General features: G+C 41.7%; 1 protein-coding gene across 1 annotated transcript in view; it reads right to left on the bottom strand.

Moving 5' to 3' along the window:
* LOC107400709 (uncharacterized) overlaps positions 1–15,050 on the bottom strand; it is a 94,287-nt gene extending 79,237 nt beyond the window's left edge. Inside the window, exon 1 of the transcript XR_013042780.1 lies at positions 14,846–15,050. The gene's annotated coding sequence lies outside the window, so the exon portion shown is untranslated. The remainder of the gene's footprint in view (positions 1–14,845) is intronic.
* Between the last annotated feature and the right edge of the window lie 2,070 nt (positions 15,051–17,120).

Here is a 17,120-nt window from a genome sequence, read left to right as displayed (position 1 = left end):
GCACATGAAATAAGTTTCAAATGTGTGTAGCCATGCAGCTCAAGAGGTAGTCTTGACCAGAACTGGAGGGTTTATAGACATATGTGCTGAACGTGGACAACCTGCCTTGTACCAGGCATTGTGCTTGGGCTCTGTCATCCCTTTCAAACCCTCCCAACACCCTTGTCAGATAGGTGGTACAATAATATCAGCTTTACTATTTGTCTAAGATGAGTGGCAGAAGGTGACCCTGCATCTGCTTGCTCCAGAGTCTGTGACTGTCCTAGGACAGGCTGCCCTGATGTAGTCTCCACCAGTCCCAGTTGGATGCCCAGAGGGCTCCAGCTCCTGGGATTGGTAAGGAACAGAAGCAGCTGAAAATTCTTTCTTCCTACAGAGATAAAGGCATACTTCCTAAATTGCAGATGGAAAAGGCAGCTGCGTCCTTCTGTAACTGATGCTGACCTCAGGCAAGTGTCCAAGCCCCAGGCCTGCCCTCTTTCCCTCCCTCCTTCTTCTTACGGGCCCACCCTAAGGTGGAACCTACCCTATATGTGCCTTCATTCCTTCTTCACTGTCTTTTTTGTCTTGATCATGCAGCAGCTTGAATATATCAACAATGATGCTCTAAGGTTATAGAGGTGAAATGCCTTTATTTAAATCACAAAGGCAAGCAGATCAAAGCTCCAAATCAGCAAGGCTACGTAGTAAGCACATGTCTCAAAATACATAAACAACAACAACAAAAATAATGATGATAATGACACAATAAGTTTATCACAAAAAGAGACTGACAAGAAGTAAACACGGCTCAATACAGACACAAGAACAAGAGGATGTTGCATGGCACCCTTGTCTGTAAAGAAGGAAATGAAGCAAGGACCTCAGGGCAATCTAGAACACACCAGTATATAGTGGCAGAATCATCTGAAAAGATAAAGAACCTGGTGTATTAGGGTTCTCCAAAAGAATAGAGCACAGAGAAAGAGAGAGAGAGAGAGAGAGAGAGAGAGAGAGAGAGAGAGAGAGAGAGACAGAGACAGAGACAGACAGAGAGAGACAGAGAAAGAGAGAGAGGAGGGGAGAAAGAGGAGAGGAGTGAGGAGGGAAGAGAGGAGAGAGAGACTGAGAGTTTAGGTTGGCTTACATGATGTGATCTGGACACTTTGACAATGGCTGTCTCACACAGGAGGGGGAGAGAGCCTGGTGGTTGTTCAGTCCATGCAGCAGCGTGCCTCAGCTGTCCCAGTCTAGTGCTAAAGGCCTGAAGGATTCCTGGAAAGGTTTGAGTTTTCACTCTAAATGAGAAGCCCAAAGAAGTTGGTTCTAATACCAGCAAAGGAGTGCCACAGCAAAAAGACAGATGGATTTGCCAGCAAGAGTGAAGGCAAGCAGGCTAGAAGGGAAGTTTCCTTCTTCTATGTCTTTTCATCAGGGCTGCCGGCAGAAGGCACCGCCCACATTTAGGATAAGGCGTCCTGCTTCAAGTAATCTATCAAGACAATCACTCGGGAACACCCAGCAGCCTTCGTCTTAGGTGGTTTCAGATGTAGCCAAGTTGATGACCATGGTTAGCCAAAAGAGCTGGTTACAAAATTCAGATCCCATGTCCCCTCCCAGAAACCCTCTGCATCGGGATCTTGAAAGAAACTTAGGAGGATGTGGCAGCTTGGCCAAGCCAGAAGGATTTCCTATAGGCTAGAATGTCTAGACCAGAGATTGTTATTAAACCCAGACCAGTGGATGGAGGCCTGATTCTCTGACCCAGGGGTGTAAGCCTCCCCCTTACAAGCCAGCGGGGTCAGGAAACAGCCATGGGCATGATGGGAACACGGTAGTTGATACCGGGTTTAGGACCTACCCAGTATGTAAGAAGCTGGAAGGAAAAGTTTGACGGGCTTTCTTCCACTACCAGCTTCCTAAGAATAAAGTGAGTAGCAGGTGGGAGGGATCTTGTAGGGAAATTGAAAGTTGAACATGTCCAGGCAATAATCCAGGATCACAAAGGGGGCTCATGAAGGTGTCTGAGAAGTTGGTGCCTTTGCTAGAAATGCCCTGATCCACATAGTTAGTGAGGCTCAGGCCACTCATGGCCAACACCTGCTGTAGCCCAAATGGAAAGGTGGGTGCAGCACAGAGTGAGGAGGCATGGGACATGGACGCTTCTCTGTCCTGTACCCAAGCAAGGCAGCCTCAGTGCCATGGTATCATTTCACTCCTGCTTTCAGACCTCTTCCAACTTGTCTTTGACCAAACCTAGCCCAGAACTACTCAAGGAAAGCGATTCTGGAAAATTCTCAGCTTAACCCTATGTACAAGAAACAATCCAACACAGTTGTGTAGAGGGGTTCAGTTGTCTGCAAAATTGCATTTGGAAGATATAGCCTGTCTGTCCCTCTGATGAAAATCAAATTCCTGTTGGGAATTTCCACCAGATGAACCTAAGGGGAACGTTAAGTATACCATACTACACACACACACACACACACACACACACACACACACACACACGCACGCACGCACGCACGCACGCACGCACGCACACACACACACACACTTGCACATACATTGACACATGACAGTGTGGGACACATCTGCCTGTACAGTCTTTCTCCCAACTATTCATGGAAGGTGTAGTTCACTATCCCAACACAGGATATGTTTGGTTTGGTTTGGTTTTGATTTTGATTTTGTTCTGCTGCCCTCAGACTTGAAAAATCCTATCAAGATTCTTTTTCCCACGTGCTACTTATAAAGTGTCTATCCCAGTTTACATATCACCTCCTCCCTGAGGCTTTCCCTGACCACAGCTACTAAAGTGCTCAGTGTCCTCTTTACTTCACTAATGCACTTTAGACAGATCACCATTCTACTATAGCCTAGTGACATAATGCTTTCTCTACGAAGCTCTCCCGCCTAGCCTCCTTTCTCCTCAGCTCAAGTTCACTGCACTCTTCTTCACACAAGTAGTACACAGGATAGAGAGACTAATGCTTTCCAATAAGTAGAGACGAATGGGTATTTTCCAGGTAATGTCTCATGGGCCGTGTGCTTTTTTTTTTTTTTTTTTTTTTGGTTTTTCGAGACAGGGTTTCTCTGTGTAGCTTTGCGCCTTTCCTGGGACTCACTTGGTAGCCCAGGCTGGCCTCGAACTCACAGAGATCCGCCTGGCTCTGCCTCCCGAGTACTGGGATTAAAGGCGTGCGCCACCACCGCCCGGCTGCCGTGTGCTTTTTAATGGCTTAGTTTTAGTGCCGTTCAATTCACTGGAGTTGGCGAACCTGACACCTTGGAAGAAGCAGTGGGAGTCATGACCAGGGACTGGAAGCTGTAATCAGACTTTCCACTCCACCTACTCCCTGGGTCAAGATTGGGTGGCTGCAGATCGAGCCACAGACCCAGACCAGAAAGAGTCAACCCCATGATTAACATCTCCTTCTGCAATGTTCTCCATCCTCCACTGCTAAGGGAAACCTCTGGCTGGTTTACAGGAGGACTGTCTGTGTTTGCTTACCAGACAGCTCCCACTCACTGGAGGACAGGAAGGAGGTGGCAGGAAAGCACCTCATGGAATTTCCTCGTTTCTCAAGGAAAGTGTCCCCTTTGTTGGCCAGAATGTCTAGGAGAAAGTTCTCGAGAAGCAAAACCAGGTTTTACAAGTAGCTCCCAGTTCAAACAAAATAGAAAAGGGAATGCACTTTTTAAAGCTTCCAGTTGACAAAACCTTGAGAATCTTAGCAACTCTGGCCTAAGTTAGATTTTTATATTAACATTATTATAAAAGCCCACACTTGAAGCATTCATTGAAGGCCACAGAGATTAACCTCCTCTTGGGTCGGCATGAGAAAATACAGCTTTGCTATTTTGCCCTTCCCTGCTCTTTCTTCAGAATTACAGACAAAAATAAAAATAAAATAAAAACTCTGCATGGTATAGGATGCCCGGAAGTAAGCTGTGCTTTCTTGCAAAATTAGACTTAACTTGCTTAATATAACAAAGGAAAGAATTTGAAAATGATTTTTGAGGACAAAGGATTGTGAGCCATTTTCTTTGGTTCTGTGGTGTTTTAGGTCTTAAGAGACATTTATTAACCACAAAGACAACTATGAAGCAAAACGGCCAAGAAATAAAGCCTGTGATTATTGGGAAGAATTGTAAGTGTGGGGTGCTTTTTCTTTTCCTTTTTCTTTCATGCTCTATTTTTCAGTTGAGTTAAAACATAAAAAGTTCTGTTGCTTTGCACGTATACCAAACTATGCTTTTATCAAAATGCTGTTGGGGAAGCTGGCATGGTGGTGCATGCCTGCCATTCCCAACTACTTGAGAGGTCTTGAAAAGAATATCACTTCAAGCCATAAGTTTGAAGCCAGCCTAAGCAACATAGTGAGACCCTGTCTCAAGCAAAACAAAACAAAAGCACTTTTGAGGGACAAGATCCACCCACAGTCAGGAGTCCCTTAAATTAAATTCTCAGTGGATTGCATCACACTGTAACCTCTTCTTATTCATTTTATTCATACTCACTTATTGTACAATGTCTCATTATACTTGTTGGTATAAATATTAATAATCTGTGCTTTCAGGGGACTTCAGCACACCCTTTCATCAACGTACAGATCAGCCAGATGAAAAAAATTCAGAGCTAAACAATGCTGTATACTAAATAGATCCACCAGGCATTTACAGAACACTTGGTCCAGCTGCAGTAGAATCCACATTCCTCTCATCAGTGGACAACAGCATTTTCCAAGTTAGATATTTTAGAGCCCAAAATGCTTGTCAACAATTTTTTTCAAAATAGAATTCAGTATATCTTTTACACAAATCAAATTTAACTAGAATCAACAAACTTTAAAAATACAAATACATCGTCTAAATTGATCAATGGGAAATCAAAATAGATATTTAAAATGTCTAGAAACAAATGAAAACTGAAACACAATATAACAAAATCTACAGGATACAGTAAAAGTAGTATGAAGAGGCCAGTTTATAATAATGATGGGGTGGGGGGCTTCAAATGAGCAACTAAGGGCACAATTTAAAGGGAAAAAAAGCAAGAACAAACAAAACTCAACATTAGTAGGACAGAAATAGCAAAGAGTAGAACAGAAAAAAAATGAGATACTAAAAAGTTACAAAATAACAATGAAACAAGTATTTCTTGAAAGGATAAAGAAATTCAACAAGCCACTTACTAATTCAGCAAATAAAAGGAAAAGATTCAAATAGATTAAACCCCAAGTGAAAAAGAGCTATTATGACTGATATCATTGAATTAAAAATCATCAGGGACTAATATAAACAAATACACTAACAAATTGGAAAACCTAAATAAGTACACAATTTTCTAGATAATATAATCAACAAAAAGATTAACCATGAGGGCATGGAAAATCTGAATTGATCAATAAATAACAAAATGAAATCAGTAGCAAAACCCAAATCTCCCAACAAAGGAAAGCCCATATCTTAGTTAGGGTTTCTATTGCTGTACAGAGACAACATGACCACCGCAACTCTTATGAGGAAAACATTTAATTGAGGGGGCTCACTTATAGTTTTAGAGCTTCAATCCATTATCATCATGGCAGGGAGCATGATGGCATGCAGGCAGATGAGGTACTGGACGAGTCTCTGAGAGTCCAACATCTTGCTGGCAACAGAAAGTTGACTGAGACACTGGGCGGTATTCTGAGCATAGGAAACTTCAAAGACTGCCCCCTCAGTGACACACTTCTTCCAACAAGGTTTTACCCACTCTAACAAAGCCACCCCTCCTAATATTGCCACTCCCTATGAGATTATAGGGGCCAATAACATTCAAACTACCTCATTCCACTCCCTGGAATCATAAGACAAAATTCATTTAGTCCAACTTCAAAAGTCACCATAGTCTATCACAGTCTCAACAATGGTTTAAAATCCAAAGTTCAAAGTCTCTTCTGAGATTCATGCAATCTCTTAACTATAATCACCTGTAAAAACCAAAATCAAAAAGCAGATCACATACTTCCAACATATAATGACACAGGATATACATTACCATTCAAAAATACAGAGAAGGGAGCATAGCAATGAAATACTAGACCAAAACAAGACCAAAAACCAGTTAGGCAAACTCCAAACTCTGCATCTTCATGTCTGATTTGGAAACACTCATCAGATCTCCAACTCTGTTCAGCTTTGTTGACTGCAACACACTTTCTCTTGGGCTGTTTCCACTCCCTGTTAGCAGCTCTTCTAGGCAGGTATCCCAGGACTCTGGCATCTCTAACATCTTGGGTTCTCCAAGGCAATCCAGGCTTCAACTTCATAGCTTCATGCAATGGCCTCTCTACTAGTCCTCCATTCAGGGACACCCTTGACACATGCCTGGCCTCAGTGGATTTATTCCATAACTCCTTTCTTCTATCCCTAACTCTAAAATTAGAACCACGTGACTGAAGATGCCAAGTTCTGCTGCTTGCTGGGGCTGAAACATTCATTTATATCTTCACCAGCTTTCTGTCTTTCATTGCCTAAGTTTGGCTATACTGAAACTTGCTCTGTAGATCAGGCTGGCCTCAAACTCAGAGATCTGCCAGCCTCTGCCTTCTGAGTTCTAGTATTAAAGATGTGCCCCACCACACCCAGCTCTAAGTGTTTCTTTAATTCCTTTCACAAGTTGGAAAATTAGCTGAGTGGGAGTTTGCCCTGAGGTCACTACTCCCTTTACTCAATTTTTTTATCCCTATATCTCCTTGAGCACAGGATTTAGCTCTATTCCACTTTCTGGTGTTCTTTTTCTCTTCAAAATTTACAAGTTTTAATTTACCCTGCTTTGCTTGCTCCTTTTCATTATAAATCTTCATTACAGTTACCACTAATAACCACATAACAGAGTCTGTACTAGGCTGTCTTGAGATTTCTTCTGCCAATGGAATTAATACAAAACTCTTCACTTTAGCCTCAGGGAGATGCTTTGGACAAGGGCAAAGGGCAGCCATCTTATTCACCAAAATATCACAAGAACAATCTCTAGGCAACATTCTAAAATTCTTCTCCTCTGAAACCTCTTGAGTTAGCCCCCAACAGTTTGAAATAACTCTTAGTACCTCTGTTTTCCAACTTCATCCTAGTATGCCCATTAAGCAGTACTTAAAGCATCTCACTACTGTCATAACCCAAAGGACCAAAGTCTAAATTCCTCTAAACAAAATCATGGTCAGACCTATCACAGCAATATCCCACTCCTGGTACCAACTTCTGTCTTAGTTATGGTTTTCTATTGCTGTGAAGAGACACCATGACCACTGCAACATTTATGAGGAAAACATTTAATTGAGGGGGCTCACTTACAGTTCAGAGATTCAGTCCATTATCATCATGGCAGGGAGCATGGTGGTGTGCAGGCAGATGTGGTAGTGGATAAGTCACTGAGAGTCCAACATCTTGCAGGCAACAGGAAGTTAACTGAGACACTGGGCAGTATCCTGTGGGCAGTATCGTGAGCATAGGAAACCTCAAAGCCCACCCCCAGAGTGACACACTTCCTCCAACAAGGCCACACCCACTCCAACACAGCCACACCTCCCAATAGTGCCACTCCTTATGAAATTATGGGGGGGGGATTACATTAAACTACCACAGCCTAGGATAAGATGGCCTAATTGATGAATTTGACCACATTGTGAAAGAAAACCTACCCCAATTATTCTCAATCTACTGCCAAATATTGAAAAACAAGGCATCCTTTCAAACTCTTTCTAGTTTAGTACCACTAATACATCAAAATCAGAGAAGATAATGCAACAAGAAAAAAAAACATCCCTGATGAATATAGATGCAAAAATTCTCAACAAAATACTAGTGAACAAAACCTAACAGACCATTGAAAAATTATACCCTATGATCATCCTAAGAAGGCACAATTATTCAACCAAAGCATAGAAACAAAATACGTGAGATCAGCAGATATTAAAAGGGGGGGAGATCATCTCAATAAATATAGAAAAACCACTGGATAAAATTTAAAATAGAATTTAAGTACCCAAAAATAGTATAGGCTACCTGTTAGACTCACAGCCAATGTCTTTGGGAAACACTGAAAATGTCCTGTAAAAATTAGGATCAAGACAAGAATACCTATCCACTTCCTTCAACTTATTCCTCATAGAAAAGGGAAAGGAGACAGATTGTAGGTGTTTACAGACAGCATGATTTTATATAAAGACAAACCTAAACATATCATTAAAAACCTGCTAGAACTGACAAATACAGTAAAGTTACAGAATGCGCAACCAACATGTAACGATAACTACTATTTTTAAATCCCATTGAAAACTTACTACAAAAGATGTTTTTAAACCTTCCATTCATAATACACATGCATGCACACATGCACATACATAAATCTAAGAGTAAACTTAACAAGGAAGTTGTTTATTTTCACAAGAAAAAAATGATGTAACATTAAGACATAGACAAGGGCACTAAAAAATAGAAAGACAGCCTATGATCACTAACTGAAAAGATTTATATTATTAAAATGTTTGTTTTACACAGTGTGATTTAATGATTCACTGTAATTCCCATCAAAATATCAATAGCATTTTTCACAGAAACAGAAATAATCATGAGGATACAGGAAGAAAAAACAAGGATACATAAATAGGCAATATTGGTGGAAGTATTAAGTCAACTCTATGTAGTTAAAAGGGAGGTTTATTTTGTGGATAACTTACAAGTAAAGGGATAAGTTACAGGGTACAGGAAAGGTGTAGTGCAGTCCAGCGGTGTTCTCTGAAGAACTCTGCTCAGTCTACCTCCAGTGTCCAGGATCCAGAAACCAAGAGAGCTGGCATATCCAGATCTTGGGTCTTAATGACTCCTCTCTGCCCACCTTGTAGGTGTGACAGTTACCGAAAGCCTCAATGGGGTTATTACTTCCAGGTCAAAGCTGGAACAGCTACCTACTACAAGACAAAGGAGCTAAAGCAAACTCAAGCAAAAGAACAAAGCTAGAATATTACGATATCTTACCTCAAAACATACTGCAAAGCTATAGTGACCAAAACAGCACAATATGACTGTAGCATAAAACCAGGCACTAAGACCAATAGAACAGAATAGAAACTTCAGAAATAAATTCGCACATCTAGAGCCAACTGGTCTTTAACAAAGAACCCAAAAAATGGCACTGGAGAAATAATAGACTTGCCAACAGGTGGTATATGGAAAATTGGATATCTCTACATATGTATGTATTGAAAAAAATCAACTCAGTATGGATCAAAAATGTAAAACCTCAAACTACAAAAATACTGGGGGAAAAACACAAAACACTTCAAGACAAGAGTAAAACCTTTCGAATACCAACTACTGTGTAGTCTTTTTTTCACCCATCAAGACCAATTTGTGCTGCCCATATGTTCATGACTGTGCGGTCTTCTACTAGAACATGATTCACCTGTCAATGGCATCACTTCAAAGAAACAGATGCTCCCTTTCCCAGCAGGTGCCAATTGCTTATATCTCCTCAGTGAAAGGTGGGACTTCACTTACAGCTCCCCTGTCCATACTGGGATTTAGTCTGGCTTGAGGCTCACAGGGAGTATGTATGCTGTCACAACCACTGTGACTTCATATGTGTAGCTGTCCTGCTGTGCCTAGAAGGCACTATTATTTCCTTGCAGTCATCCACCATCTCTGGTTCTTATACTCTTTCCGTCTGCTCTTCCACAATGATTCCCGAGCTTTTGTAGGAAAGAGGGAAGTATAAATGCTCTATTTTAAGGCTAAACATTCCAGTCTTTAATTCTCCACACCTTGATCAGTTGTAGGTCCCTGTGTCAATTATCATCTACTAAAAGTTGAAGCTTCTCTGATGACAGTCGAGAGATGCATTGTGGGTGCTGAAAGAACTCATTAGGAGTCAGTTTAATGGTGTGTCCATTTAGCAAAGTAAACATAATAGGTTCTACCCTAGAGTCTATGATGTGCCTAGATATTGGGACTTTTTGTTTTGTTTTGTTGGTGCAACATTGGCACCAGGTATGGGCTTCATTTTATGGAGTGAGACTGCAATCCAATCAGAAAGTGGTTCAAACCACTATTGCAGCAGTAGAGAGGTCTTGCTAGGCCACTCATTATTGTAGCTCAAAGGGTTCACAGCTAGGTGAGACTGATGATTACTTTTCTCCTTCAGTAGCATGCATAGCACCTTCCAATGCTATGAAAGCTAGCTCATAGGATGAAACTCCCAGCTTACAAATTTGGGTGGGTAGAGAAAGGGGTGGATTTGGGAGGGGTTTGGAGAAAAGAATGAATGTGGTCAAAATTCATTGTCTAAAACTCTCAAAGATTTAATTTTTAAAAGATGAGAGGGGTGGAGTGGAGAGAGAAATGTTATCAATGTTAGAAAAGATTTTTTTTTCCCTAAAAGCAATAGGGAATGGAAGGAGGCAGGAGAATGCTTTCTCACCGGGTGTTAAGGCTTTCTGACTTACTCATAACATAAGGGCTAGATATTATTTGTGCTTAGGAATCATTGTCCACTTTCTTCTATGTATTGGTAGAACAGTGGTTCTTTAGAGGTCATCCTTCTTAGAAGATGCAGGTATGAGTGCTCTGATGCCTGCAACCTCTTTTCAAATATCTCGGAAAAACATATAGCAATAGCTGGGCAGTAGTGGTGCACACCTTTAATCCCAGCACACAGGAGGCAGAGGTAGGCAAATCTATGTGAGTTTGAGGCCAGCCTGGTCTACAGAGTAAGTTCCAGGACATGCTCCAAAGCTACAGAGAAACCCTGTCTTGAAACAAACAAATAAAACAAATGTAACATATCTTTTCTTAAAGTAATATTCCACAATGCCAGACTCCCCCTTTTCCGTCCTCTAAAACCCCAAGACCCTCACGCCACAATCTCCCCTCTCATAGAAAGACTACGGTCCTTCAGGTGTTCTGATTAAAAGAACAATTACATTTTCTTTCTGGAGATGCTTGTCTGCTTTCCTTTGTTTCCACTTGACCTCCATCAACCTGATCTAACAGAGTGCTGGGGTTGGAACTTAGGGCTTTGCACACACTAGGCAAATGCTCTAGAACCCAGCTAGGTCTTAGAAGTGTCTGAATTGTACATGTATGCCAGGTTTGAAAGACATCTGCAGTAGGCTGGAACTTTTTTCCTTTTTCTAGGTATTTCCATTTTAGTCTAGAAGTCAGAGATCAGATTGGCATCCTTGGCAGCCAATTCTTAAGTCCTACTGACCTACTCTGATCAAAAACCAACCTTACTTTCCTCTCACTGCACTGTTCTGCAAAGTCAGTGGGGTGGGATCTACAGTGTTGTAATGAGGTTTCCATTAAGAGTGGCTAGAATATCCTTCCCAGCTTTGTGTTATATGCATGACGTGACAGCTGTCCCTTATTTTCATCCAAATCACTGGACAAGTGTGAGGATGGGGTCTCGGACACGTTCTAGAGATACCACTGTAGATTATTCTCTGGTGCTTATGAAAAATAAAAATTATACTTCTTCTCAGTGCATCTCCCAGTTTACCCAGGGACCTTTTCCACTTTCTGTTGCTTTTTTGAACATTGCAGTGATGCCACCCATTTTCATTTCATAACATCAATTCAGTTTTCTAGGATTCCTTTAAGATCACCCACAGAGGTTCAATGTTTACAAGGTCTCATGGGCCCCTGGGATCTTAGCCAGGGACTTGGACGGACTTCCAGCACTTACGCAAGGGGTCACAAACTCAAATGTCTATAGGAGCCAAGTAGTGGACAGGGGAGGGAGGGAAAATATGGGAAACTAAAGATTCCCAACCAAAGTCAGCAGCACCTCAGATTTCATGACCCTGTGCTAAGCATCCAACAATATCAAACCATCTAATAGTTTGAGAAAATAGAAGGTTTTTTTAGAAAGAAATATGTAGATTTCTAAATTTTGGGTTTATACATTAAATTTGAGGTTCCATCCATCAATGACATGGATTGGGACTGTCTCCATGATCCTCGCCCCAAAACAAAAATGTTGCTTCAGTCTTGCCCATGTTAGTATACTTATTACTGGCTTCTTGACTTAGGGCCCAAGAGCTGTTTTTTTGTTGTTGCTGCTGCTGTTCCTGCTCTTGAGTTTCATCTGCTTTTCTGCCATCAGTATGACTGTGCCGGGATCAGGCCGGCACCACAACCACACCTTGCTCTTTGTCTGAGCCCCTTTGGTAGCATTTGGAAAGTCTGTGTCCTTGGGGCATATATATCAGTCTTTAGTATTCCTAAAGCTGTGTTGCAAACTCACACTTCCCTCATATTCCCCATAGAATATTATGCCATGCCATTTTTTTTCTATGTTTTATTCATGTGCCATTTAAATCTGAGCTCACCAGAGAGTTCCTGGGGACAGCCTTGCTGCTTTCTCTCATTGCATGCCCCGTCTCTGACCTTTTAAGCAATTCTGACTCAAGGCAAGCCAGCAAGGAGTCTGTAGGTGACAACATTCTAGGCAGTATCGCAGGGCCAGCCCTTTCTTCTTCTACCTTTTTTGGTCCTAGTCTTTCCCTTGCCTTTATTTGCTCCTGAACTTTGAGCTCTTCACCTAGCTCTTAGGAGGTGTGCCTGGACCTTTTGGACATACCTTTCATGTTTGGAACTGGGATTCTGCAGATTCTCACAGCTCATTTCTTTAGCACTTAAAGTCCTCAGGAATAACTTCATACCTTCTTCCTGCTCCCAAATAAGACCAAGCCTGACCAACTCCAGCTTCAACCTAACAAGACAAGACCTGGTGTTTCTCTTTATTTTCTTTCCTGCCCCCATGGAGGAGGTGAAGGATTCATTTCCCATACCCTTTCACTCTATGCACAGAGAATAAGAAGAATCAGCTCCTCATAACATACCTCCCATAGGCAGCACACCATTAAGGACTTTCCTTGGATTATCTCTCTTAATTCTAAACTCAATTCTATGATAGTATAACCATAATTACTCCTTTACAAATGGGGAAACTGAGGCTCAGGACAATGTAGTAACTTCTGTGAGATCACATGGAAGGAAGACCGAGCTGAAATATGAATATAGGCATCTTATTTCCAAAGGCACGAGGGCCATTCTTTTTCTCACTGACAAAAAGAAGTAGTCATGTAAGGCAAAATGCTACCAAGCAAACCAGAAACACAGATACTTGAAAAATAGACCACAACCCCCTGCAGACTCTTACGTGTGCTCACACAAATGTATTTTAGATTGTCACCAAATGTCTAGTAATAAGCCTCAAGCCTCCACATTAGAGGCTTTAGAGAGAAAAAAAAAAAGCTTAGAAAAGAAACAATGGCACCAAGGTCTGATTTTTCAGCATGAATTCATTCTGGAGGCATGGGTTAAACATCTATGACATGCCAGGCTTTGAGCCAGAAATGGGAATATAGCCATCAAAAGGCAGATTTGGTCATTGCCTTAATGGATCCATCTCTCCTAGGCACTAGCTAAGTCACTGCCAAATTTTCCTCTCACACACATTCACATGGGTTACACATGCCATTCTGAGGGACTGGCCCTGGCACCAGATATGAAGAAAAGAGAGAAATGCTGTACTTCTCCCTCCACCAGATCTCTACCAACAAGCTCCATCTTCTCTATTCTTGCTGATGACCAAAGTTCTCAGCTGTCCCACAGACAGCTAAATCACTTTTATATTTTCGACAAAGTCTTGTTTCTATACTGCCATTTTTAATCTCACAGATTTCTTTGCCTTAAACATGCACTCAGGGATCTTTAGCTGGACCTATTATCCTTTCATTTGTTCCCAACCCATGTCCATAAGAACACATCAAATAGTTAGCTCCTAAAACCTTCACAGAACAATGATTCCCACTACCATGTCCCAGGAATCAGCTCTTCTTACTTTTGCCTACAGTTGATTTTTGCTGGAACTGAGGCAATTTAGCAGAGGTATGGGAGTTAGATAACAGTATTAAGACTATAATTCAACTAGTTTTGCTGCAGTTCAACTTCAAGTGTTCACTTTCTGCAGTTGAACCAGCACGGGCAGATCAGGATTGATGGCCTCCTCCATCTCAGAACATTCAAACATCCAACTCACTCTAGCTGTGGTTGCTACTTAAATAACAGAAATACCAGGGAATAAGTAAAAAAAATATTCAAAAATGTCAAAAATCCCTACCATCATAGAGTTTATTTTCAAGCCATAAGAAGTTACTGAAACATGCAAAAAATGAGCTGGAAATCATTTTGTTAAGTGGAATCAGCCAGACTCAAAAAAATAAATCATGTTTTCTCTTGTATGTAGAAATGAAATTTTAAATTATGTATGTGTATTTATATATCCATGTGATATGCCCATTTGTATATGTGCCATTAAACTAGAAAGAAGATCATGAAAGGGGAGGAAGAAAGACAAGAAATAACAGAAGACAAAAAAAGCAAATTCTATGAAAAAATATAGACTATATTAGTTGATGATAAGCATGCAAAATAAGAAAGAGAGGTGGGAAGAGGTACTGAAGAGATAGCACCTGAGTGAGGACCCACAAGTAGTAAGAGATTTAGCAGGCATCATCTCTGGGGTTGAGGAAGGAGCCAATGTGGAGGGCAAGCTGTGGGATCTCGCCTGGCATACTCAGAGCAACATGGAGAGAAGTGAAGGCAGAATCAGAAGTCAAGGGCATGTTAGAGGGAGAGACTCATGGCTGTTGTAAAGACCTTTTGGTGTCAGTACAGTTTAAACGGAGGTCATCAGAGAAGTGTCAACAGATAAGAACATGCTAAACTTACTATCTCGACAGCCCACTCTGAATGTGAGTAGAACAAACATTAACAAGAATAGCCCACCTCTTTAGTCCCCATGTTCTTTTACCTGGTCTTCTATCACAGATGCCCAGAGCATGGCCAAGTCCTTTTTTTTCCCTTTGAGCTTGAACTTGCTGCTGCTGGACCTCTCTCTTCCCAAGGAAAGCTGTGAGAAAGATCCATTGAAGCAAGCTGTCCATGGATGGGAAAGGAAATGACATTTAAACATCTGCTTTCTGCTAATGGGTAAGTTCATAATACTCATACTTGACATGTTATCTGATTTAATTGTCCTGTCACCATAACATACGAAAGGCTCACAGCAGAATGACTGGCAATTCAGTGATAGATGTTGATCTACACATTACATCCTTGACACCTCTTCCCATCCTAGGATCTCACTTAGCTGAGACAACATGCAATAAAGTATTCCATCTATTAGAAAAAAAAATCCTGGGCTCCCTTGAACACCCGCCTAGAGGGCATAACGGTGCTTCTTGGCTGATCCTGCAGCTGAAGTCTTCAGGAGCTGAGAAACCCACGATTACTCATTTGGTCACAAGCTAAATTAAACCCTACCTCGGCGAGCTAACCACAAGATAAAGGTGGGGCCACTCATAAGAAACTCTAACCCAATGAAAACATGCCTGAAAGGATGTGCATGTCTCATCATTATTCTTCTTTTCCTACTTAGGAGGCATGAGAAAATGCAGGAAGAGGAGCCAGACTTTGCTTTTGATGGATTACTTGAGGGTAGGTAGCATGGGTGAGGTCTGGTGGGAAGAATATATCTTTGTCACTTTGAACTCTCAGCATGTCTAGAAGATTTCACTCCTTTTCAACATTCCATATATATTATAAGAAAAAAAAAGGATATTTGGACCATTCCCACTCTCTCTCCTCCTGTAGCCTTAGCAACATATTTCTCCCCTATTTGCTGATTGCCCAAAGTCTTGATCAACCACATCCTGATAGCCCTTAAGAAAATGGAAACGCTTTCAGAACTCTCGGTTTTCAGTTCTGATCTCCTAGATTAAAGAGTAACAAAGGAAAGGATGACTGGAGCATCTTGAATAAATAATGGAATGTGGAAGCTGGGGTTACTGGGGTCTTTTTTTATTTCCAGTATAGTACCAGGATCCAAACCCAAGGTTTGAATATGTGGGCAAACACCAAGCTACATCCCCAACCAAAAACTTCCAACCCCAATTTCTCTCTTTCTCTCCTTCTCCACCCCTCCCCCATCTCTTACACTCTACCAGACTCTCATTATATAGTCCAGACTGGCTTTAAATCCATGATTCTGCCTCAATCCCCTTAGCGCTGAGATTACAGGTGTGTACCATTGTGTCACTGATTAAGACCTAAATTGTGCTCCACTAATGCATATGTTAACATTTTAACTCCTGGTATCTCAGACTGTAACTGCATTCGGAAACAAGGTCATTCAAGAGCTTGTTAAATTAAACTGAGGTCATGGGGGGGGGGCTCTAATACGACTAACGTCTTTAAGAAGTGATTAGAACACAGACAATGGAAAGCACAGGTGAGAGCAGAGTGGAGGCAGGTTTTAGGAAAAGCCCACCCCACCTGCACCCAGGTCTTGTGTGCACAGCCTCTTAGTCTACGAGAAAAATCAATGCCAGTGTGCAAGCTTCCCAGGTGAGGTGTTTTGTTATGGAAACCTGAGCACCACACACAGGTACCTTAACAATGGCACTGGAGAAGCTGAGCTTCTAAGCATCAGCCTAGCTCTAATGCCCCAAATAGACAAACTCTGCTATCAACATAACTCAGGAAGGGGGCCGTACTGTGGACAGGTTGTAAATTCTTTGATCTAATTGTGTTCTGGTGGCCAACATTCTTGCTAATTGTTTCCATTGGTCCAGCTGCCCTTCTCTACCACCTTGTCACATTCCTCTGTCTCCTTCATCCTCTCTGTGGAACACCTGGTCCCCTCATTCTGACACATCGTACATGCCATTCTTTGTCTCTAGAACATGCAGACGTGCCCAGTGGAATACATCCTTCCTCATCAATCCTGGTTTTCACTGGGTCATTCACTTAACTGCCATTCCCATGTGTGCATTCCCTTGGGCCTGTTAGGATTCGTGTGTGCCAGTTTTCTTTCTGTATCATGGTCATGACAGCAGCCACACTCGATTTGTGATTCTCCACACGTGGCAGACGTCCCTGGGGACCCGGGGATCCTGGCTAGGTAGCTAATTTGTATATGAGAATAGTTCTCAGAAGCACCTTTCCTTTAGCAAAGGGTGGAATACACAGGCGTGTGTGCGTGTTTACACACACACACACACACACACACACACACACACTCACAC

The sequence above is a fragment of the Peromyscus maniculatus genome, chromosome 10, assembly GCF_049852395.1.
Source record: "Peromyscus maniculatus bairdii isolate BWxNUB_F1_BW_parent chromosome 10, HU_Pman_BW_mat_3.1, whole genome shotgun sequence".
Classification (NCBI taxonomy): Eukaryota; Metazoa; Chordata; class Mammalia; order Rodentia; family Cricetidae; genus Peromyscus; species Peromyscus maniculatus.
This window is presented reverse-complemented; position numbering and strand designations above follow the sequence as displayed.